The sequence below is a fragment of the Mustela lutreola genome, chromosome 12 (genome assembly GCF_030435805.1).
Source record: "Mustela lutreola isolate mMusLut2 chromosome 12, mMusLut2.pri, whole genome shotgun sequence".
Classification (NCBI taxonomy): domain Eukaryota; kingdom Metazoa; phylum Chordata; class Mammalia; order Carnivora; family Mustelidae; genus Mustela; species Mustela lutreola.
Window position 1 is genome coordinate 77,517,177 of NC_081301.1, and position 23,478 is coordinate 77,540,654.

The 23,478-nt window shown below is 39.3% G+C and overlaps 1 long non-coding RNA gene across 1 annotated transcript; it reads left to right on the top strand.

The window, feature by feature from the left end:
- The first annotated feature begins 2,785 nt into the window (after positions 1–2,785).
- Positions 2,786–16,743, top strand: LOC131813157 (uncharacterized). The gene is made up of 4 exons (XR_009346641.1): positions 2,786–3,811; positions 11,488–11,633; positions 13,221–13,331; positions 16,432–16,743. It is a non-coding gene; the product is annotated as an uncharacterized LOC131813157 (long non-coding RNA).
- The last annotated feature ends 6,735 nt before the right edge of the window (positions 16,744–23,478 follow it).

Sequence of the window (23,478 nt, forward strand, 5' to 3'; positions counted from 1 at the left end):
TGACTGGAATGGAACAAAACAGAAAGGACTGGATGCACAGTTTGAGGAAGTGTGAGATTTGGTCTAATCAAAGGTTGTTTGAAGGGCAAATTTAGGGTAGGATTCCAACAACAGCACAGTGACCATTCTATATCCTTAACGGGCCTGTCTTAACAACAGCAGTAAATAGTTCTAACCTCTTCGTCCTTCTACCCTCAAATGTAAGCAAGAATGGCGATGGTGACAAGAGGTCAGGGGAAGGCAGAGCAGTCAGGCAAAATACCACCTATAACAGAAGTCCACTTAGCCAAGAGTGTTCACCAGGGAGAGGCACGGTGTTAAAGCTGATGCTGGAAAGGTCTGAGCCTCAGCACTGTGTGCTTAACTGATTCCCATCTCACGACCAGTTTCTTCACTTTCTTTTAACTGAGAATTCCACAGCTGCAAAGGACATGGAGGACAACCTCCTATCTTTATTTTATATGGTATTATTAGCCTTTCTTCCAGTTACCATTTCTGTATAATAACTGCCCCTGGAATCAAGCGGTACAAAAATAACCATTTTATTAGATTCCCAGATTCTTTGGTTTGTGTATGGAAATGATTGCTTATCTCTGTTCTATATGATGTCTGTTCTTCCCTAAACTGGGAAGACTGAAAGGGTCTAGAATAATCTCTCACTCACATGTTTGGCTTCTGGGTAGGAATGACTTGAACTCTGGACTGAATGGATACTGTCCTCCAAAGAGCTTATATATGGCCTTTCCCTATGGTTTGGCCTTCCTTCCTCATGGCATGACTTCCCAGGACAGTGCAGCTTTCTACATGGAAGCACATGGCTCTAGCAGGAGTACCTAGGAAGCAAGGAGGCAGCTGCATCCCTCTGTATGACGTAGCCTTGGAATTCATGTAGTATCATTTCCTCTGTGCTCCAGTGATACAAATAGATAATGAGTGTGCCCACTTTTATAGGGAAAGGCATATAGATCTCACCTCGCAGTTGGAGGACTGTCAAAAAGTTTTACGGTCATTAAAATAAAATGGCCATTCTATAGTTGAAGCACTTAAGGAAATATTAATAACTTATCATATAACATCTATGATAATTATAGATTTTGAATTTTTGTGCCAAAGAAAACCTTAAATATTTCCCTAATCCAAACACTTCTTTAAATAACAAGGATAGTATCAAGACCCAGAGAGGGTGCTGTGACTTGCCCAAGCTCCCACGGCCGGGCAACGGCAGGACTGGGATCAGATCCCAGGTCATCTGACCACAAGTGCTCTCTCCATCAGAACGAATGAGTATTAGCAACTGAGCATCGCTCACTACAAACTGCTCTCTCTGACGAAAGAGAGCTTTGGAAGGGGTGATGACACCACCAGCAGGAACAGTTGCACTGAATAGGGACTGCCACTGCTACTGAAAACATGGGGGACAGAGGAAGAGCTGGGAAATCCAGCAATATGCCACCTCTTTAATAATACTGCCTTCCATCAGAGTAGCACTTTCACAGACATACACTGACCGCCGTAATAACTAAATGATAAACAGCTACTCCCATTATTTTTTCCTCAAGGGAAACTGGGGTTTAAAGGAATTAAGTAACTTGTCCAGATTTGCATAATTAATGAATGGCACTGTGAGACTCCACACCAAGTCATCTGGCTGCACATCCTATGTCGTATTTTCCCCAATAGAAAGCTGGTTTTAATCTTTCATTTGCAACCTAAGTAGATAAGGATACCCTAATTTTATGGAAGTCTGCCTTGTGCGAGGGGAAGGCTTGAGTGTCATGGGATGCATCAGAGAACAAGGACACAAAACCAGCACTTTTGACTCCAGCTCCTGTACCTGTCTAGTGAGCCTTTCATTTCCTTTTTTTTTTTTTTTAGATTTTATTTATTTCTTTGACAGACAGAAATGACAAGCAGGCAGAGAGGCAGGCAGAAAGAGAGAAAGGGAAGCAGGCTCCCTGCTAAGCAGAGAGCCTGATGCAGGGCTGGATCCCAGGACCCTGGGATCATGACCCCAGCCGAAGGCAGAGGCTTTAACCCACTGAGCCACCCAGGTGCCCCAAGCCTTTCATTTCTTAAGAATGTCCTATTTCCTTTAAAAGAGGGAAAAGGGAGTAAAAGGCAAACAATGCCATTCTTGCTGCTAGGAATGCACCCTTTTTTATGAGCATCTACTGCTGGCTTTCATGCAAATCAAGCAAAGGCATTCTGAAATGCTTGTTTGCTCCCTTGGAGAAGCCAGGCAGGGAACCTGTGGTGGTTTCTGGAAATAAGACTCTAGAAGAGAAGACCCTGGAAGTGATTTTTGTCTCATGAGCTTGAAGGGTTGTAAACTGACTCTCCAAGGTGACCTTTGACATTAAACAACAAAAAAAAGAGATTAATAACAAAGAATATAAATAATACAGATAATAAAATGTTAAAATATAGTTACCGTCATATCTGAGTAGATGTTTATATTACAAGCCCTTCCCTGTTATGAAAGCTGAAGCTGTTCTTGCTCTTGCAAAAATTTGACAATGATTTTTCAAATACCTTTTGATTAGAAACCTCTTTATTCTATATCTTGATTTTTTTTTTTTTTTTTTTTTTAAAGATTTTATTTATTTATTTGTCAGAGAGAGAGCGAGCGAGAGCAAGCACAGGCAGACAGAGTGGAAGGCAGAGTCAGAGGGAGAAGCAGGCTCCCTGCGGAGCCCGATGTGGGACTCGATCCCAGGACGCCGGGATCATGACCTGAGCCGAAGGCAGCTGCTTAACCAACTGAGCCACCCAGGCGTCCCTATATCTTGATTTTGATACTTAAAAATACTTAAAAGAAAGCTGCAAAAACATTTGAGTTTTATTTGAACTCTGGTCATAGAAATCTTGCTTATATTATCTTTAATACTTTTCAAAATAACTCTCAAGATCAGATCAATCTATAAAATTCTAGGTTAAGACTAAACTTGTTTAAATACTTAGAGCTCATGATGGTTAACTAAATAGATGTAGGGGGCAGTGTAGACAGACCTCTATCTCTAGGAATATAAGACTTGGGCAAAGGACAATGTGATTTGAATTGCGTCGGTGTGTGGTTTCTTTGTAACAGCAAATTTCAGTGAAGTGTCCTTTCCTCTCAGAGACTCAGTTAAATATGACGTTAATGTTTCCCCATATAGAAACACCAACTCTTTTTTTTTTTTTTAAGATTTTATTTATTTATTTGACAGATCACAAGTAGGCAGAGAGGCAGGCAGAGAGGCAAGGGGAGAGAGAGGAGAGAGCAAGCTCCCCGCAGAGCAGAGAGCCCGATGTGGGGCTCGATCCCAGGACCCTAAGATCATGACCCGAGCTGAAGGCAGAGGCTTAACCCACTGAGCCACCCAGGCACCCCTAGAAACAACAACTCTTGATCTGCTAGCTAGAAAAGGGGAAACTGAGTGTGCCCATTTATTTTATTTTTAAAAAAAATATATTTTTATTTATTTGTTTGACAGACAGAGATCACAAGTAGGCAGAGAGGCAGGCAGAGAGAGAAGGAGGGGAAGCAGGCTCCCTGCTGAGCAGAGAGCCCTTTGCAGGGCTTGATCCCAGGACCCTGGGATCATGACCCCAGCCAAAGGCAGAGGCTTTTAACCCACTGAGCCACCCAGGTGCCTCAAGTGTGCCCATTTATGAAAAGCCCCTACTAAATCCTTTTTACTTAAACTCTACAGGTATCCCGATGTGAGTGAAAACTGACAGATTACAATGCAGGAATCCCCGTGTTGGCAAGAAGCTGCCGCCAGCTCAAATATCTAGACCTCAGCTCTACAGGAATAAGCAGAAGAGGGTAGGGAAATGCAATTGTCCTTTTTTATCCAGTTGCTTTACAAAAATTATCCACTTCAGTTCGTCATTTTAAGGGCACCTTAAATGCAGCCTATAATGTAGACCATGAGATGGTAGGCCAAAAGGAATCTGAATTTGCTTATGGCATTCCTGGGCCCCAAGCAAGTTAAGGGATGTGACAAAATGCCTATTTCAGTGACTCTTAATATTTGATCACAGTTAATAATAGACGATATTCTATCATTGTGGTAGCTAGTTCCCAAACTAGCCCCCGAAGATTCCCAGCTCCTAGAATTCATGCCATGTGTAGGTCCTTCCAACACTGTATTAGCATTGGTCTCAGGGACCAACAGAACACAGCAGAAGTGATAGCATCCCACATCTGAGACAAGGTGATAAAAGACTGAGCCTTCCATCTAGGGCAGCTTTCTTCTTTCTCTCTCTCTCTCTCACTCATTATTTCTTGTGGGAGAGCCAGCAGTTACATCATAAGGACACTCCAGCAATCTGGGAAGAAGTCCACACGGTGAGGAACTAAATTCTCTGGGCAACAGCCAGAAAGGGACAATAACCATGTGAGTGAGCTTGGAAGGAAATCTTCCCACAGCCAAGCCTATAGATGAGACTCAGCCCTCCCAGCAGTCTGACTACAATCTCATGAGGCACCTTGAGCCAGAACCACTCAATTAAGTTGTACTTGGATTCCTGAGGCAGAGAAACAGAGATATTATGTGATATTATTTTAAGCTAAGTTTGGGAGTAACTTGGTATACACCATGTAATTAACACTCATGGAGAAGTGTTCAGAGCTGGCATTATTTCCACTTTCTGAGTAACACACTGATGACGGTTCTTGCCTAAGCCCATATATCACATCTGGTTGCTTTTATAGCTGTATATTTGAACAAAAATATTCTTGAGCTCTGAATGGGCCATCTCATCCAACAATGATTTTAAGGGATTAATTGTACTTCATTCCATCTCTCATAAACCTAATACATTTACTACACCACAGGGTCATTAGTGGGTTAGCTCCAAATCAGGGTTGATTACTTAAAAAATCTTCTTTGCCAAAGATACCTGAAAATATTTAAAAAATAAAAACAATAAAATAAACATAGAGGGGATATTGGTTTGGAATGTGAAGGGTCACACACACTTTAATAATTACTGTCTGAAGTTTTGCAACATTGCAAAGGATGCTTAAATTATTTTGTCTCATGAAAATTGAGATTTTATATCTATAAAATAATTTAGAATAATCAAACTTACAGAGAATCAACTTTTTAATGATTACAAGAAGTCAACAGATTCTCCAGCTTCTAGATATTATTACTATTACTATTTTTAGTTTTCAGGGAAGTCGGAGGACAGGGTTGTTGTGCCCAAGTTTTCACATCTGAGAGACCACCAAGGAGCCAACAGCAATGTAATCACGTGAGGATATATTTGACAAGCTTAAGCTTGGGCCCAAGTGTACCTGATGCAGCAGAGTAGGGACCTGTACCCTGAACCAGATTATAGTCAGGGTTTTTAAAGGCAGAGCAAGGGTGGACTCAGCAATGGGTGAGGACAAAGGGGGTGTTCAGAAGGGCTATCGGGATAAAGAAGACTGTCAGGATATTGGAGCCCTACTTATTATCAAGCCAAGGCCGTTTTTCCCTCTAATATGAAGACAGTTGGGAGTTTCCTGGTGGAATGTCACATTCCTCCTATCAAGCGTCCTTGTTAGTGAGATTTTGCATTGGGACATTTGTAAACCAAGGGAGACTCCTGTCTTGCAGGATTGTGATTTCTGCAAGTTAACTATTGGTTCATACATACTACTGAGGGGAGGGGAGCGAGTGGAGAAGGGGGTGCAAGGTGCCAGCTTTTGCTTTGTCAAGATGGCTGTATTTATGTCAGTGCTAGACTTGAGGTGAGTACAGCCTTGTTTTTCTTGGCCTCCACAAGGGAATGGTTTACTGGAAGCATTTTATTTTCCTGGAAACATCAAATAATGTTCTTGTACTTATTTTCTCTTACTGGTACATATCTTTAAAAATTTTCAGATAAAAGATTGCTTTGTGGTTCAGCCTTAACTCCTTAGAATCACAAGAGCTGACTATTCTGGGAGTAGATGCAACAAACTCCTGCCATCGAGTTTAATCGGCATACTTTAAAAAGATCATAAATTCAAAATAATTAGGTGAGCTGTTTGCAGTAAGGGATAGAAAACAATATCCAGACAAGTACTTCCTTCAAGGTACTTACCACCTAATTTAAGAAAAGTATCTCTCTCTCACACACACACACACATGTAAAAATCTAAATAGCATACACATCTTTTAAGAGGGGGGGTGACTTCTGGAGAATGGTTTAACCTCAGATAATCCTTGAAGGATTGGTAGGATTCAGGTGGGCATTCACATTGTGAATGTGAATTCTTTTTTTAAAAAAAGAGCTTATATTTTCCAAAAGCTTTCTTACAAATCACTTAATGTACTTAAATATGAATCATCCCATAAATATAATCGTTTGTCACTTTTCCATCTAAACTTGTGCCATGTTCTCCTAATAAACCATTAATTTTCAAAAATATTATTCTGATGTTTGCTTGATATCCCATTACATAAATATGCTATACTTAATTTAAAAATTATCTTGGGCACCTGGGTGGCTCAGAGGGTTAAGCCTCTGCCTTCGGCTCAGGGTCTCAGGATCTCAGGGTCCTGGGATCGAGCCCCGCGTCCGGCTCTCGGCTCAGCAGGGAGCCTGCTTCCTCCTCTCTCTCTCTCTCTGCCTGCCTCTCTACCTGCTTGCGATCTCTGTCTGTCAAATAAATAAATAAAATCTTTTAAAAAATTATCTTAATGTTGGGTGTAGAGATTGCTTCTGATTTTCTTTATAAAAAATAACATACTAAAAAATATCCTCATAGGCAAATATTTGCATCTTTTATTATTTCATTCATGGAAAGCCCTAAAAAATAGAATTACTAGTTCAAAAAATTAGGAAATTAACATTTCTAAGGCTTTGAAATTAATATTGCTGAAATGCTCTCGGAAAGGCTGTACAGTGCATTCTTCCAACAGTGGTGTGTGGACCTGCCTGCCTTGCCAGTGGAGACCTCAGTGCTCTGGTACATACAGAGCCAATGTTATGGACAGCGTATTTTGCTGGTGCTTCTTTTTTTTTTTTTTTTTTTAAGATTATTTATTTATTTATTTGACAGACAGAGATCACAAGTAGGCAAGGGAAGCAGGTGGCAGAGAGAGAGGAGGAAGCAGGCTCCCTGCTGAGTTGAGAGCCGGACGCAGGGCTCGATCCCAGGACTCTGGGATCATGACCCGAGCCGAAGGCCGTGGCTTAACCGACTGAGCTACCCAGGCGCCCCTTGCTGGTGCTTCTTGACATTCAATGCTTTTAATATATATATATATTTAAGATTTTAATTTATTTATTTGAGAGAGAGGGAGACCACAAGCAGGGGGAGCATCAGAGGAAGAGGGAAAAGCAGGTTCCCCTTTTTTTTAATATCCTTAATGGTATTTTGCTTTTATTTATTTCTGTGTTGTGGGGTTTCCCTTGTACTATTGAAACATATATCTTGGGGGATGCCTGGGTGGCTCAGTCAGTTAAGTGGTTGCTTTCTGCTCAGGTTGTGATCTTGGGGACCTGGGACTGACACCTGATTTAGGCTTCCTGCTCACCAGGGAGCCTGTTTCTACTTTTTACTCTGCCCCTCTCCCAATGCATGCTCTGTCTCTCTGTCTCTCTCTCTCAAAAAAATAAATCTTAAAAAAAAAGAAACATACATATGTGTAGCTTCATAGATTTATAAATATTCTTTATAGATATTATGGTATTAATGATCAATTTTTTAAAAATTTTGTTAAGTATTTGTTCCAGTATACCATTTCATGAAAAGTTTTCCAGGTGATTCTCAGGATTTCTTGATACACTGAATATAACTTAAAGTAGAATACCCGAATATGTATAAAATATACACACTTTACAATGTGTTACAATGATAAATACATACTGTCTTATTTTTCTAGAGCTAAGCTGCTTGATTTACTTATTTTTTATTGGAATTTAACTGATAAATAACATTATATGAGTTTCAGGCATACAACATAAAAATTCAGTATTTGTATACTGCAAAATTATCACCACAATAAGTCTAGTTAACATCTGTTGAACTTAAAATCTCTGATTAAAGATAATATATGAGACAATCATTTATCAGTTTGGAAGAGTCACACAGCCCTTTTTATCAAATGCATTTGTTCTATGATGGTATTTTAGGGTGTGGCCCCCTGTTGGTCTACAAAAAATATAAAGGCTATACTTGGTTTCCTCCTGTGGAATTGCATCTATATACTAGATGCAGGGTCTGGAAATGGGTCTGAATGGAAATAAGAGGGGCATGTAAAATAGACATGAATTCAAACTACCCTGGTGTTTTCCATTCATTTACGACAGTATTTACCGCAGATCTATGCCCTTGGGTTAGCAGACCACTGGGCCCACACACACTTCTGCTGGATTTACAGAACCGACATGCTTCCTCTCCTCTTTGCAACTTCACCAATATCATCCCTCTTGCTAATCACGTCTGTCTATGATCGTCATAATGGACGCCGCAGTTGGTAGACAGAAGACACTTGTCAGATCCTACAAATCTACATGGGAAAAATCAGTAGAATAGAATAGAAAGGAAGACATCATAAATGTACTTCATTATAGCCTTGAGGCCTACTTTTCCTTCAGGCCCAGTTTTTATTTATGCTTAAGCCACGTTACAGATGGAAACTACACCCCCCCCTCCGCCCGCTGACCTTTCTTTCATTTTGTCTTTTATCTGTGAGTATCTGGATAAAGACTGCACTTATGATCCCGCTGATCATCTTACTATACGTGTTTGGATTTCACTTATAAATGTCTGACTGAAATATAACAAAATAAAAAGTGAATATACAGTGTGCTGGGCTAATGATAAGCCACTGTTAGCTTTTACTGATTTTGTCTCTGAGACAAAAGTCCCTTGTCTGGGTGATACAGAACTAACAAAAGTGTGACTTGACTGGAACCCAAGTCTTTCCTGGGTTACTGTTGGCGGGGGGCCTGCATGAATGATACACAGCTCAGGTCAGTCCCTAATTAGGAGACTACCTTCACGGTAGAAGGTTGCTGTGACCCTAATTACAATGATATGTACCAGAGGCTTCACTTCAGAGAGGGTTTCATAAGGCTAGAACCTACTAACAGGCAGAATTAAAGACTTTTTTTTTTTTTCATTCTGGCTTGTCTCCAAAGGCTGGATCATACTAATTAAAGTACAGAGGAGAGAACAACCCCAGACTTGAGAGCTTATTTTGCTGGTTTTCACTATCTTACCGACACGGAGGTTGTAGGCTGTGTGTGTGTGTGTGTGTGTGTGTGTGTGTGTGTTTATTGGTAACTATGGCAACACCCCCATTTTTGTTGGCTCTCCTGGTACTCTTTTTTTTTTTTTTTAAAGATTTTATTTATTTGTCAGAGAGAGCAAGCGAGAGCGAGCACAGGCAGACAGAGTGGAAGGCAGAGTCAGACGGAGAAGCAGGCTCCCTGCGGAGCAAGGAGCCCGATATGGGACTCGATCCCAGGACGCTGGGATCATGACCTGAGCCGAAGGCAGCTGCTTAACCAACTGAGCCACCCAGGCGCCCCAGCTCTCCTGGCACTCTTGCTGGATTATCTGCTTCATGCTGCCTCAGGATCTTCCTTTTCTATTTTACTTTGTCTCCAATAAAACATTCAGTTAATTCAAATGTGAATACAAAACCAGTTATGTTGCCTTGTTTACTGCCCCCCAAGCCAGCCATTCAGCAGCTTAATTTAGAGAGAGGTGATCAAGTAGGCAAATATACGACATGAGTGGGTGTTTCATTGTTTTACTGCATCTCTCAGAGCAGGGGTACCTCTACAGCAGAGCCTATCTGAGCAGGATTTATTCAATTGTAAGAGAAAAGAATGTCCTATTCTGAAAGCAATGGGGACTTCCGGAAGTAGTTGAATAACCTGAGAGAAACATTTACAGCAATGTGAAACCTGTTCTTACATTGCCTTCCTCACGTTAGTGAACTTGTTTTCTTAGAGGAAAACATGAAACACTGTTCTCATGTTCATGAAAACATGCAACAGAAACCTGGGTCTGCGTCCTGTGGTTTTTATATTATCATTGAGGTTTGGACCAGAAATGAACAGGAACAATTATCAAACAGAGTCTTGCCGACTCATTTACTGATAGACACTCAGGAATGAGAAGCAGATTACTTTTTTTTTTCCTGTGAGGCGATAAGATCTCTAACTAAAATATTCAGGAAAACACTCACATAATTCTTGTGCAAGTAGACTAAATCATTTGTTTCATTTGAGAGGCAGGATTGATTTAGCATGGACTTTGGGGCCCAATTCCCTGACCCAAACCCCAGCTCTTTTATTAGCTGGGTGACCTTGGATGAGATACTAAACCTCTCTGTGCCTCACTTTCCTCATCAGTAACATGAAGATGAAAATGATAGGTCCTGCCTCAGGGTCTTCGTGGGGACTAAGTGACTTAACTCAGGAAAAGATTTAAGGGCCTTAAATATGAAAAGCACTCTGTGTTAGGCATTATTATTTGTTTATAAATACCATTAAAATTGTTTTTGTTCAAATCATAAGTATTATTCACTATGCATACACTCATGCTACTTATTTAAGGTGGTTATTTCTTAGAAAGTAAAAATTATCATTACTCATTTTGAATAAATCCATTGTAAAGAACTTTGAATTTTCATAATTATTATAGGGAAGACTTGAGAGCACTGGTCTAATCATTCAGTGGAACCCCAAGAGATATCAGAATTTCAATATTTATGGATATTATCATGACATTTAAAGTCCTCTGATTTTTCTGTTATTAATTGAAAACTAGAGAAAGTGTCCATTTTCTTTTTTTAAAGATTTTACCTATTTATTTGAGAAAGAGACAGAGTGAGAAAGAGAGAGAGCATAAGTTGTGGGGGGAGGGGCAGAGGGAGAGGGAGAAGGAAACTCCTAGCCGAGCAGTGAAGCCCGATGTAGGACTTGATCCCAGGACCCTGGGATCATGACCTGAGCAGAAGGCAAGAGGCTTAACTGACTGAGCCACCCAGGTACCCTAAGAAAATGTCCATTTTAAAGATGAGGACATAAATTGTGGAATTTTTTGTATGTATAATGTTCTTTTAACATTGAAAAGCATAGATTTCTTATTATAGATAATGTGCTTTCACCAGTATGAAACATGGGGAAGTATATCAGAGACTGTCTAAGGAAGCTTTTCCCCTTGCCCTTGTTAACATTAGGACACCTCTCCATGGTATACTATGTAAAATATTCAAAATCCCCAAACAGATCATCTTTGATAGTGAGTACAGGCCACACATACTATCTGGGTCTATATCTGGATAGCAAAGATGATAATACTTAGCATTTAAGTTTGAAAGTTCCTTTGCTTTTAACGTTGGCAAGGCTTTATTTCCATGGGACCATCTCATGTTTCTGACATTGATGACTGTCCCATTTCCCAACAGTTCTGGGGATAGTAAAAATATGTTTGCTACAGACCTACTTGCCCTAACTTTCTCCCCTTCTTGCTATTCCCCATTCTTACCTGCCTTCCCATAGTCCCCCAATTTTAGATGGAGACCTGGTAACTAGCCTAACAGAAGAGTCTGAAATGGACAGAAGAATTAATGCTTACAGAGGGCACAAATACTGAACATGGATTCTGTTAAAGCAGAATTACTATTTTTAGGAAGCCCAACTAGAAGGTCAGTAAAAACTCCTGCTTACCAGAGGTTTTTTACTTTAACCTATAGATTTATTTTCAGTAATCTGTTTCTCAGAAGTACAATTTGTTTAGATGGTAGAATCACTGACAATGATTCTCTAGCATCCATATTTACTAATCATTGGATCACAGGTGGATCTGCTGTGTGGCCAAGGCTGTGAACCATCGATAAGATCAGTAGTTCTCAATTTTTATGTACATCAGGATCACTCAGAAGACTTGTTAAAGCACAGGCTTGTGTGGGACCCTTAGGTGAGCATCCAACTCTTGATTTCAGCTCAGGTCATGATCTTGGGGTCATGAGATTGAGCCCCACCTCTGGCTCTGTGCTCAGAGCAGAGTCTGCTGGAGATGTTCTCCCTCTCCCTCTGTCCCTCCTTCCATGTGCTCCTGCTCTCCCTCTCTCCCTTTCTCTCTCAAATAAATATACAAAATCTTAAACAGAAATACACACACACACACACACACACACACACACACACACACACCCCTATAGACACAGACTGGTGAGCCCCAACTCTATAGTTTCTGAGTTAGTGGATCAGGAGTGAAGCCAAATTTTCTAACAATTTCTTAAGTGATGCTGATGCTGCTGGTCCAGGAGTCATCCCGTGAGGACTAACAATTTAGGTTATACATGGATCCCTTGTCCTGGGAGTGGACATTTTACTCCCAAGATCTAGGTAGACTCTTCAACATTTCCAAAATTCCATCCTCATGATTCTGACAAATCCTGGGGTGGTGGGACTTAGACTCTCAGGTCCCCTCCTATCTTGTGCTTCTTGGGGTCCTGCTCCCTCTCACATGCACAATGGTAACTCAGCCTCTTCTATCTCAATAGTGAGTGAAATAAACCTCAGTAGAAATGTTTCAGGGAACCCGAAGAAAGGCCTATATCACAAGAGAATACCTTCTCACAGCCTCAAGTGTCCCGTCAACCTTACCTTGCCAGCTCTGGCCTCGCCCCATTTTCTGCCTTCTGTCTCTCCCCACTCCACGGTCTTTATTTACCCAGCTGTCAGGAGGAAGAAAAACCCATCCCTGTCCATGAAGAGTGGCAGAACTATGACATGTTGTTCTGCAGGCCCTTTCCTCCTACAAACGTCTAGCACAGTATTAGCCCAAACAAAGACAGGTCCCTTCTGGGAGTAAGTCTGGTGCCAGATGTTAAGATAATGATCACTTTTACTTCATTATAACTAAATACCCATCAAAATGACAACACTGTAATAACCCTCTGGATCTATCTACTATTACCCTTTCTCTAAGTATCTCCAAGTAGAATCTGACATCTTTAGATCTTTGCCCCTGTCTTCTTTACTTTTTTTTGTTTTGTTTTTTGGTCTGGAAATTTTATTCGGTGTGTTCATCGCATGTGCTGCTGTTAGGGAACTATATTTGCAGTCTCTGTCCGGATGGGAGGGCAGGACTGGTAGGGGAGGAGGGATAGTGTGGGGTTAGTGAACATGCAAAGCCAAGGTAAATTTGGGGGCTGAGTTTTTGAAAACGTCATAAAAAAGTACACTTCACTATTCTCATAACTTTTTGTTCTCTTTCTCCTTCCCAGAGTTTATTCATTGGCTAATTATTGTCACATTAGTTTGGAACATGTGAAACTCAGTTTCTGCAAGAATGTCACCCTGGACGTGGTTCAAAAACTTTGCGAAAACTGTAGATGGTAAGAGAATGTTTATTTTTGTCCACTTGTTTCTCTTTCAGTCTTAAATGTCATCACAAAATGAAAACTTGATATCAGCTGTGCATTGGTTTGTTTAGTATTGAATATTTGTATTATTACTTATAAATCCTCAGTGTTGCTTCCATTTTATCAACACAGAATTCTAGCTATCATTAAATATTTCCCAGAAAGTAGCTTCTGGAACTTTATTTAAGACCAAACCAAGTTTTCATGACTTCTCATATAGCACAAAAAATATATTAGTTCGTTGGTACTTTGAAGTTCATTGAAAAGTTGAGGAAAAAATACTTGAGGGACATTAGATATTTTCCAGTTATGTTGGCCTCTGTCCTTGAGATACCATTTACCAGAACGATATACAAGCCAGGGGGGGAAAAAAAAAACATTTGAGGAGTTTTTGGAGTTGAAACTACCATTTCAGATGTCCTATATTTCAAGAATTATTTGATTAATCCTAGTCTCCTCTGTGAAATCTGAACTTTTTGGAAGAAATCTGAGATTTCTATAATGAGTTAATCTTTCAGAAAATAGAGGAATCCATAGAACAAATACTTCTGTATAGAACCCCAGAACTTTTTAGGTTTCAAAACAAACAAAATAATGGAACCGTTTGAGGAAATTCAGTTTGCTGATCATCTATGTCTTATGAAAATTAACTAATAATTTGTTTATTACTAAAAATATGAATTGAGAACTCAGAAGACATAATGGAATTTACATTATTTTCCAAAATCCTAAAGGTAAGGCATTCCTCCACAAATGTGTTGGTGGGCAAAGAATTCTGTCTTCTTCCAATATCTCATTGCATGGTGCAAATGCGACCTCTTACTTTTTTTTTTCTTTTTAAGCTAGATTTCACTTTTTTCACCCATCTTCTTTAACATTAAAGAATACATGTAAGAGGGTTAGAAATCCTGATTCTGTATTTCTAATTACTACATCAGTAAAAAATTAGTGTCCTAGTTCATTGCTAAGCTGAGACTCCAGGGTATTGGTGGAAGAGACTTATTTGAATATCTCATCCTTTGAATACTGAATTATAGAATACTTTCTAGAGGAAAAGGAAGGGTTTTTGAATTTTATAGATATCTATCTGACTGATCTAGTTTTTCCCATTTTGTACTTCTGGTAACAGGAGCTTTAATCTTTCTTAGTCTAAAAAAAAAGATAAATATTTTACCATCTCCTATTATAGAATTGGGAACTTCCATGCCACATAGAAATGTACAATTCTCCATTATTTTCAATGAATATAAATGTGTCTCTGATCTAACAATGCACACATTGCATTCCCTGGGGCTAAAAGTAATTTTTGAGCATTTGAGATCAAATTCATAGGATTTCCTAAGAAGAAATCCATTGTGATCATAGAACATGATTTGTCTTTTGTTAGAATGTAAGTTTGGGAAAAAGTTGAGTGTGTCCTAGACAGTTCTAAAACAAGTAGTAGACTGAGGCACCTGTATGGCTCAGTCTGTTAAGTGTCTGCCTTTAGCTCAGGTCATGATCCTAGGGAACTGGGATTGAGTCCCATGTCCAGTTCCTTGCTCAGCAGGGAGTCTACTTCTCCCTCTCCCTCTGCCTGCTGCTCCTACACTTGTGTTTGCTCTCCCTCTCCTTCTCTGTGTCAAATAAATAAAAAAACTTAAAAAAAAAAAAAAAAACAAGTAGTAAACTAATAAGGGAATACTGGCATGATTATTGTTCCAGTACCATCAACATTAAAATGCACACAACTGCCTAATAGTTGTTTATAATTATTCCTAAATTTAAATCCTGCCTCCTTTCCAAAGGCTTTAGGACTTTTTTTTTTTTTTTTAATAGGTAAACACACGGACACATACACAAACACACAGCTGAGCAGTTTGAAATTATGGTTAAAAAAAAAAAAAAAAAAGTTTGCTCAGAAACCAGGTAGAGAAACAGGAGAAATGGAACTGGGGTCAAGGTGAGTGAAGACTGAAGCTGGAACTACTGGCAGGGAAGGCAAAATGGGAAGCACCATAAAAATCATGGCCCTTTTCGCCTTCTGAAACTAGGCCTGGCAATTCTTTATCAAAGGCAAAATTAATACATCCTGAGAAGAATTTATTACTGGGTTTTTCTACAATACTGAGAAACGAAAAACCTTAACAGTCACACATATCAGCTGATTGCATAAGATTCTGCCTGGTCAGTATTTCCTTATTTTAAAAAAATGCTAAACGAGTCACCATTGATGGAGTTTCCGCATTCTTCCTTCATACTACCACTATTGCTGTGAGATGAATGCACTTCTTTCCCTGTAAGTTGAAATATTATGTTTTTATTGGATTTGAGGAATTTTCAGAAGCACGAGGTAGAGGATTAGTTTGAAAACAAGGAGATCCTTTGCTAGAGCATTTTGTCAACTTGTGCTATGAGAACATGTGAGACATGTCCTTCCCTCACTACTTCACATAAAGTAGGGTTGGAAAAATCCTTTTGTAAATGGCCAGAGAATGAATACTTTAGGTTTGACAGGTCAGATGTGCTTATTGCAACTACTCAGCTGTGCCCATCTAGCGTGAAAGTGAATGCACAGGACTGTGTTCCACTAAAACTTTTTTTATGGAGCGTGAGTGTTACAGTAGCACAGAACATACCCTTTCCTTCAGAATATAGCTGGTCTTCAACTTCAGATATTCTCACCATTCCTCACTAAGGCAACAGAATTTTATTTTTTTTTTAATTTTTTAAAAAATTTTATTTATTTATTTGACAGAGAGAGATGACAAGTAGGCAGAGAGGCAGGCAGAGAGTGAGGAGGAAGCAGGGTCCTTGCTGAGCAGAGAGCCCGATGTGGGGCTCGATCCCAGGACCCTGAGATCATGACCTGAGCCAAAGGCAAGCGGCTTAACCCACTGAGCCACCCAGGCGCCCCTAGGCGACAGAATTTTAAAATGTACTTGATGTTCTCAAGTTTGATGCTATCTTTCTCCTTGAGAAACATAAAGTACTTAACATAAATAATTTTCATACACTTACCATGCTTAGAATCTAGGCTCTACTGTCTCCACTCTACATAATTGGGGGTCTTGTCTCTTCACTTTTTTTTTAGGTTGAAGATTCTCCATCTATATGGCTGCATTGTAACTTCTGACATGTGCAAAATAAAAGAGACTTTCAAAAGAGACCAAGTATTATATGATGCTAATGTTTTCAGGAAAATAGAATTTCTAGTAATAAAGACATTAACAATATACTAAGTTAAATATGCCCAGAAATATTCCCAATTAAAGCAAGATATATATTATTTTTGACTTAAGAGGTAGACAATCAAGGAATAATTGCATGGTACTATGTTGAGATCTTATAAAAAATAATCCATTTTTGTATGTCAAACATCTCTACCCCCCCATAATAAAATAAAAATGATAACATTTTAAATATTGGTATTTTCTTGCCAGTTTTTACTATTTGTTTATAATGAATTTAAACTTTTACCTGAGATTCCTAATTGGTAAATTGCAATCTACTTTTGAGTCACTCAGTGTGTTAAGAGAGAATCATATGTCAGTTAACTCTGGAAGGAATATTTTCCTTTTATATGCTATATATATTTAATTGTATGCACCATGGTTTATATGTAATACAGCAATGCCCAATATTTTATTTCTTTAGAACTTGTATCAGGGCATTGTAGTGACTTCTGGGAAGCCCATAGATCCCACAGGGTCATGCCCTTTGACTTGAGTCTCTGTAGTGACTATTTCATGCCGAGGACGTAGGTGTACACTGTATGGCAGGTTACCCAGACACTGGGATGAAGATTCACATGGACATGGAAGGTAAGGGAAGTGGGGCAGGTAGAACAGTCAAGGGAAGGAGGATAAGCAACAGTGCACCACTGACATCAAATAACATCACCCAATGGGTAACTTTGTCTCTGTCCCAATGATGAAGATTTTACGGGTCAACTCAGAGTTGCTCTACAGTGAGCGCAAGGGGGCTTGACCACCACTACTTTCAGAGGAGATACAAATTGCTTGGTATCTACAGCTAACTAGACGTGCAGGCAAAGTAAACTCGAACAGCCTCAAGGCTGACTGTTGGGCAGAATGCATAGGGGATGGGGCCAAGCAAGAGAGCCTTTGGTACTTGTGCCATGTACAAGTGCCATGGAGCACTTGAATCGGGCAATCTGGTTTGAATCCTAGTTTGAGTAGCTGTGTGATTTTAGTCATAACACTCAAACTCAGATTTAGTTTTCTTATCTCCCAAATTGGGAAGCCTAACTTTGTGAAAGGATATTTAAAGGATGAAATATGATTGCATGGTGGCAAAATAGGGAAAGGATCCTGGGCAGAGGGAATATTGTAGATGAAGTACAGCGTCTTAAAAAGAACACTTAGGGGCACCTGGCTGGCTCAGTGGGTTAAGCCTCTGTCTTCAGTTCAGGTCATGGTCCTGGGGTCTTGGGATCAAGCCCCGCATCAGGCTCTCTGCTCAACAGGGAGCCTGCTTCCCCCTCTCTCTCTGCCTGCTTCTCTGCTTACTTGTGATCTCTGTCTGAAAAAAAAAAAAAAAAGAATGCTTAATGTTTGGGAAAAAATATGGCTGGAGGACAGATCCGCATGTGCAGTAGGTATGGGGGTGCAAATGGGGACACTTAGGAGGAAAGCATAATCTCTTTTTGGAAAGTCAGGGAAATGATACCTAAGTTGAGGTCTAAAACAGGTGAGGGGAATATCAGGTAAATATGGCAGCCAGAGCTGAAGTGAAAAATAGCCCATCCCACTTCAGACAGAGATATAGAAAACAAAAAGGATGTAATATAAAGCCCAACTCAAAACAAAAAAGGTGTAGTAGATTAAAGATGGTCAAAAATTCTTTACTACTCCTCACATTGAGTGATGGTGACAATTTACCATCCTTTTGAGTTGGCATTGGCCTTAGTGATTAGCTTGACCAATAGAAGGTGGCTGAACTAACACTGGAGACTTCTGAGGCTAGGTTGTAAGAAGCCTTGCAGCCTTGGCCCAAGACTCTCTGAAAACTCATGGTAGGAGCCCTGAGGCACCATGTGGGACGTCTAACTGTCCTGAGGGAGGGGTCATGTGAGACCCCTGTGAGACCCCATGAAAGTAAAAGCTGGACTAAAATTTGAAAATTCATCAATAGAATTCATCACATTAACAGGATGATGGAGGGAAAAAACCACTATCCTCTAAATAGATGCTGAAAGCATCTAACAAAATCCAAAATCCATCCATGATAAATATTCTCAGCAATGAAGGAACAGAGGAGAAATTTCTAAACCCTATAAAAAGCATCTACAAAAACTCTATTGTTAACTTTACAATCAACAGTGGAAGAGTGAATGATTCCCCCGTGATTAGAAACAAAGCAAGGAGATCTGTTCTTACCACTGTAATTCTACATTGTAGTAGAAGTCCAAACCAGTGCAATAAAGCAAGAAAAAGAAAATACATACAGATGGGAAATGAAGAAGTAAAACTACCCTTTTCTTCCCACAGACGACATGACTGTGTAAGAAGAATATTCTAAGAATTCTACCAGATCACTAATAAGTGAGTTGATCAAAGTCTCAGAATATAAGTTTGTCAAAATTCCAAAATCAATTGAATTTTATGTGCTGGAAACAAATAAATGAGGGATACAACATGTTTATTGATAGGCAGACTTAATATTAAGATATCAATTCTCCTAAAATTGATCTACAAGATTCAACATGATCACAATGCCAGACATATAAGTATAAATTGAAAAACTGATCTTAAAATTTATATGGAAATACCTAAGACCAAGGAATATCCAAAACTATTGGAAAAAGAAAAACAAAGCTGTAGAACTTATCCTACTTAATTTTGAGACTTACTATCAAGCAATGTGATCAAGACCATATAGTCTTGGTGAAAGGATAAATGTACAAGTCAAGGGCGCCTGGGTGGCTCAGTGGGTTAAGCCGCTGCCTTAGGCTCAGGTCGTGATCTCAGGGTCCTGGGATCAAGTCCCGCATCGGGCTCTCTGCTCAGCAGGGAGCCTGCTTCCCTCTCTCTCTCTGCCTGCCTCTCTATCTACTTGTGATTTCTGTCAAATAAATAACTAAAATCTTTAAAAAAAATGTACAAGTCAAGAAGACAGAATAAAAAGTCCAGAAATAGAGCCATACATGTATGGCCATTTGATTTCTGACAAAGGTAATTCAATAGAGAGAGAGGATCCTTTTTTCAATTTCAATCGAACCAACTCTATTGTGTTCTAAACAGTATAAACACCATTTCACAAACCAGAGCAGAGTTGACATTCCATACTAATTGTCTATAATTCATGATTTCCCAAAGTCTGATAACTGCCAACACGTACACACACACAACAAGGCTGTATATTGATTACAGAAACAATAGGCAAACAAAGAGGAAGTTCATCTAGATGGATCCATAATGCTGTATTTTCTAAAAAAAAAAAAAAATTTGACAAAATGTTCATATTTGCAATTTTGTAAATCAGTGTTACATTATTCTTTTCTCTTTTTTCCAGATTTACTTAACGATCAAGTAAATCACTATGATATAAATTTGTGGACACATTCTTTTTTTATAAAATCTTCAAAATTTTCTTGTAACTTCCTTAGAAACAGCAAGCCATGGCAGATATCCATGAGAGAACTAAGACTCAAGGTCTTGCAGAGGTGCCTATGTTTGAGAAATTTCTGAACCTCCTAATTGGTCCCTCAGTGATATGCCATTACTTGGTTATCTTGTCCCATCTTAACAGGCTCATTGGATCTCTCTGGGGCAGAGTAACTGGAATTTTAAGTGACTTTGAGGAAGGCTCTTGTACCTGAAAGAAATCCTATAGGGTAGATTACAACAGGCTTCCACTAAAAGCCTCTCCCATTTTACTGAGTAAAGAGGAAGTTAGGGGATCCTGCTAATTCCCTGTTATAAGAAATTGGGTCAATTTATGATATTGGGGCAAAGGAATAATTTCTCATGACTCATTACCCTGGTCACTGGTTTCCTGAAGAATGTTCTCAAGATCACTAACTTGGTGGAAAGCCCTCAGAAATTGAAACAAAAACCAAACCAAACCCCAAACCCTACTTTCATAGTCAAATACATTTAGGAAATTTTAGCTTAAGCAAGTATAAACTGCTTTCTTTATCTCATCCAAGAAGGGGCAGAATAGGATTCTTTTCCAAATTTATTTGTGTTTTAGAAGTGTATTAGATCACATAATATCTTTTCACTGTTTTGAGAAACACACTCTAACAAGATTATCTCTGATTTTTAAAATCCTTGGGTAGCCACAGAGCAAGCTGATCTTTCGCAAAGTCATGCTAATAAATACAGGCAAGCTCTCTTTACCTACCAATTCATTGGCTCTCAAAGGTTGCTCTGTTATCTCCAATTTCTCACTAGCTGTTTCTGGATGCTAGAACAGAAAAGAAATGCTTCCTATTTCTTTCTTTTCCCTCTTTCTTAAAAAAATTAGAGACAGATTACACAACCCTGGCCTTCCCCTGAGTATATTGCTGAAGATATTCAGAAGCATTCCTCAGTAACTTGTGAATGGCTTTGCAGAAGCATCTCATGTTTTAGATAAACTGGAGGTTCCTTACTCTTTCTATAAATCAATTATTTTCTCACTGATTTACATGACAATTTCAGATGGTTGTCAGTTTGTACTTGTGCCTAATGAATTAGTCTTATGCTTCATACCTCCTCTTCTGTTTCTCCTGATCTCCTCTGCCATATGCTTAATGCTGTATAAAAAACACTTAAAATATGAAAGGCAACCCACTAGGAACTTCAGGAATCTTTTTATAAGCCCAAGATTTCCTTCAAAATGTGATTCCTTAATAGAACTGACTAGAAAGTCCAGAAATAAACCCAAATACAGGGAGGAATTGAGTATATGTCAAAAGTGACATTTAAATCCATGGGGAAGGGACAGTTGAATAACCAGTGTTAGAACAACTAGAAAAATCACTGTAAAGTTAATTCTACAACTCATATCTGACCCAAACCAAATTCCAGACAGAATAGAACTTTAACTTGAAAAGTAAAACCATGAAAAAAAAAGGACATTCCTGAGCCTTGTTTACTTAAGCTGACATAATTCATACTAAGTAACGTCTTTGTGACAGGTCACAATGAAATTGTGGAAACTTTGGTAGGAACAGAAGGATCCAGCTCTTCCTCGAAAGCTGGGAAATGGTTTGGTTAGACAGAAGAGGGGAAAATTAAGTTTAATATTCACATTTTGTGACAATAATAAGGAGCTATTATGTTAATTACATAATCAAGGGGATAGTAGGAGCACTGATGTAATCTAAAGAGAGAGATATTGGGTATATGAAGTGGGACCAGAGGACTCTGAATGTCCAGATGAAGAGTTAACCCTTGGTTCTCTTTTTATTGGGGAACCTCTGGGAATTTATGAGCTAAGATGTAGGTTTTCTTAACCATTATTGCATTTTTGGCCAAATAACTCTTTGTCATGGGAAGCTAGCCCTGTGTATGTCAGCATGCTTTGCAGCATCTCTAGTGTTAACCTACTAGATGTTAGTAGCATCTTTCCGTTGACAAATTGTGACAACCAATAATGTCTCCAAACATTGCCAGATGTCTCCTGGGTAACAAAATTATCACAGATTGAGAATAACTGAGCTCTAGGTGACAGAATAATTGGTTTTTAAGAAGGACTGTCCAATTGTGGTTGTGTAGAATGAACAGAAAAAGGTCAGCAGGATAGGAACCTAAGAGAATGTCTTAGAGACTATCCCAGTACTTTAAGCATGATACATTGTTACAATAAGGGCCCCTAATAAAGTACAAGTCCCTCTCTCTGTGATCTTGTATGGTCCCCTCCCACACTGAGGGTATGTTGGCTTGCCTTGTTGGCCATGTTAACTTTGCTGGCCATGTTGGCTTGCCTTGATCAATGGAATATCAGCAACCATGACATAAGCTGAGGCTTGAAATGCATTTGTGTGTTGGGACTTAGCCTCTTGGAACATTGTCCCATAAAGAAAGCCCATGCTAGCCTCTTGAAGACATATGGTCCCCCTAACAACCAACACCAACTTCAAGAAAGCACTTCTGTCTAAACAGTTAAAAATATTAACTCATCTATTTTGAAAACTACAGATATTTAGTAATTACTAACAGCATAATGATAATAATACTTCAAAGGTTGAGTTGAACCAGTCTATTTCTAAAGCTTTAAGGGCATTATCTAGCTAGCCACTTCTTCCCTTATATGGAAAAATCAATCTTTAGAATAAACAGGAAGGCACATGAACTCAAAATCAATAACAATTTATATTGTAATAATGATAAAATTCATTTTGATGTGTTAGCGTCCACTTGCATGGAACTATATTCACTTAGCAATTAGACTGCTAAGATCAGGGACTCTAATGGAATGCCTCTCATAATTTACCAGTTAAATTTATAGATTTTAATTATCAGTGATATTTATGAGCATTGACTCTGTTTATTGTACTATTCAAGAATTAACATTTCCTCAGATGGTTAGCACTTAGTCTTATGTTTAAGAACACCAGCCTGGGGACGCCTGGGTGGCTCAGTTGGTTGAGCAGCTGCCTTCGGCTCAGGTCATGATCCCAGCGTCCTGGGATCGAGTCCCATATCGGGCTCCTTGCTCCGCAGGGAGCCTGCTTCTCCGTCTGACTCTGCCTTCCACTCTGTCTGCCTGTGCTCGCTCTCGCTCGCTCTCTCTGACAAATAAATTAAAAATCTTAAAAAAAAAAAAAAAAAAAAAGAACACCAGCCTGGAGGGATGTCTGTCAAATCCCCTACTTTATTTTAATCATAATAAAAAAAATCAAAATAATAAGCAATGAAGAAAATCCAGAATAAGATAAAAATGGAAATACAGGGGTGCCTGGGTGGCTAAGTGGGTAAAAGCCTCTGCCTTCGGCTCCGGTCATGATCCCAGGGTCTGGGATCGAGCCCCGCATAGGGCTCTCTGCTCGCCAGGGAGCCTGTTTCCTCCTCTCTCTCTGCCTGCCTCTCTGCCTACTTGTGATCTCTGTATTTCCATTTTTTAAAAAATGGAAATACAGAGTCATAACTAAAAGAAATGGCTGTACATAAAAGAAAGTCTAAAACGT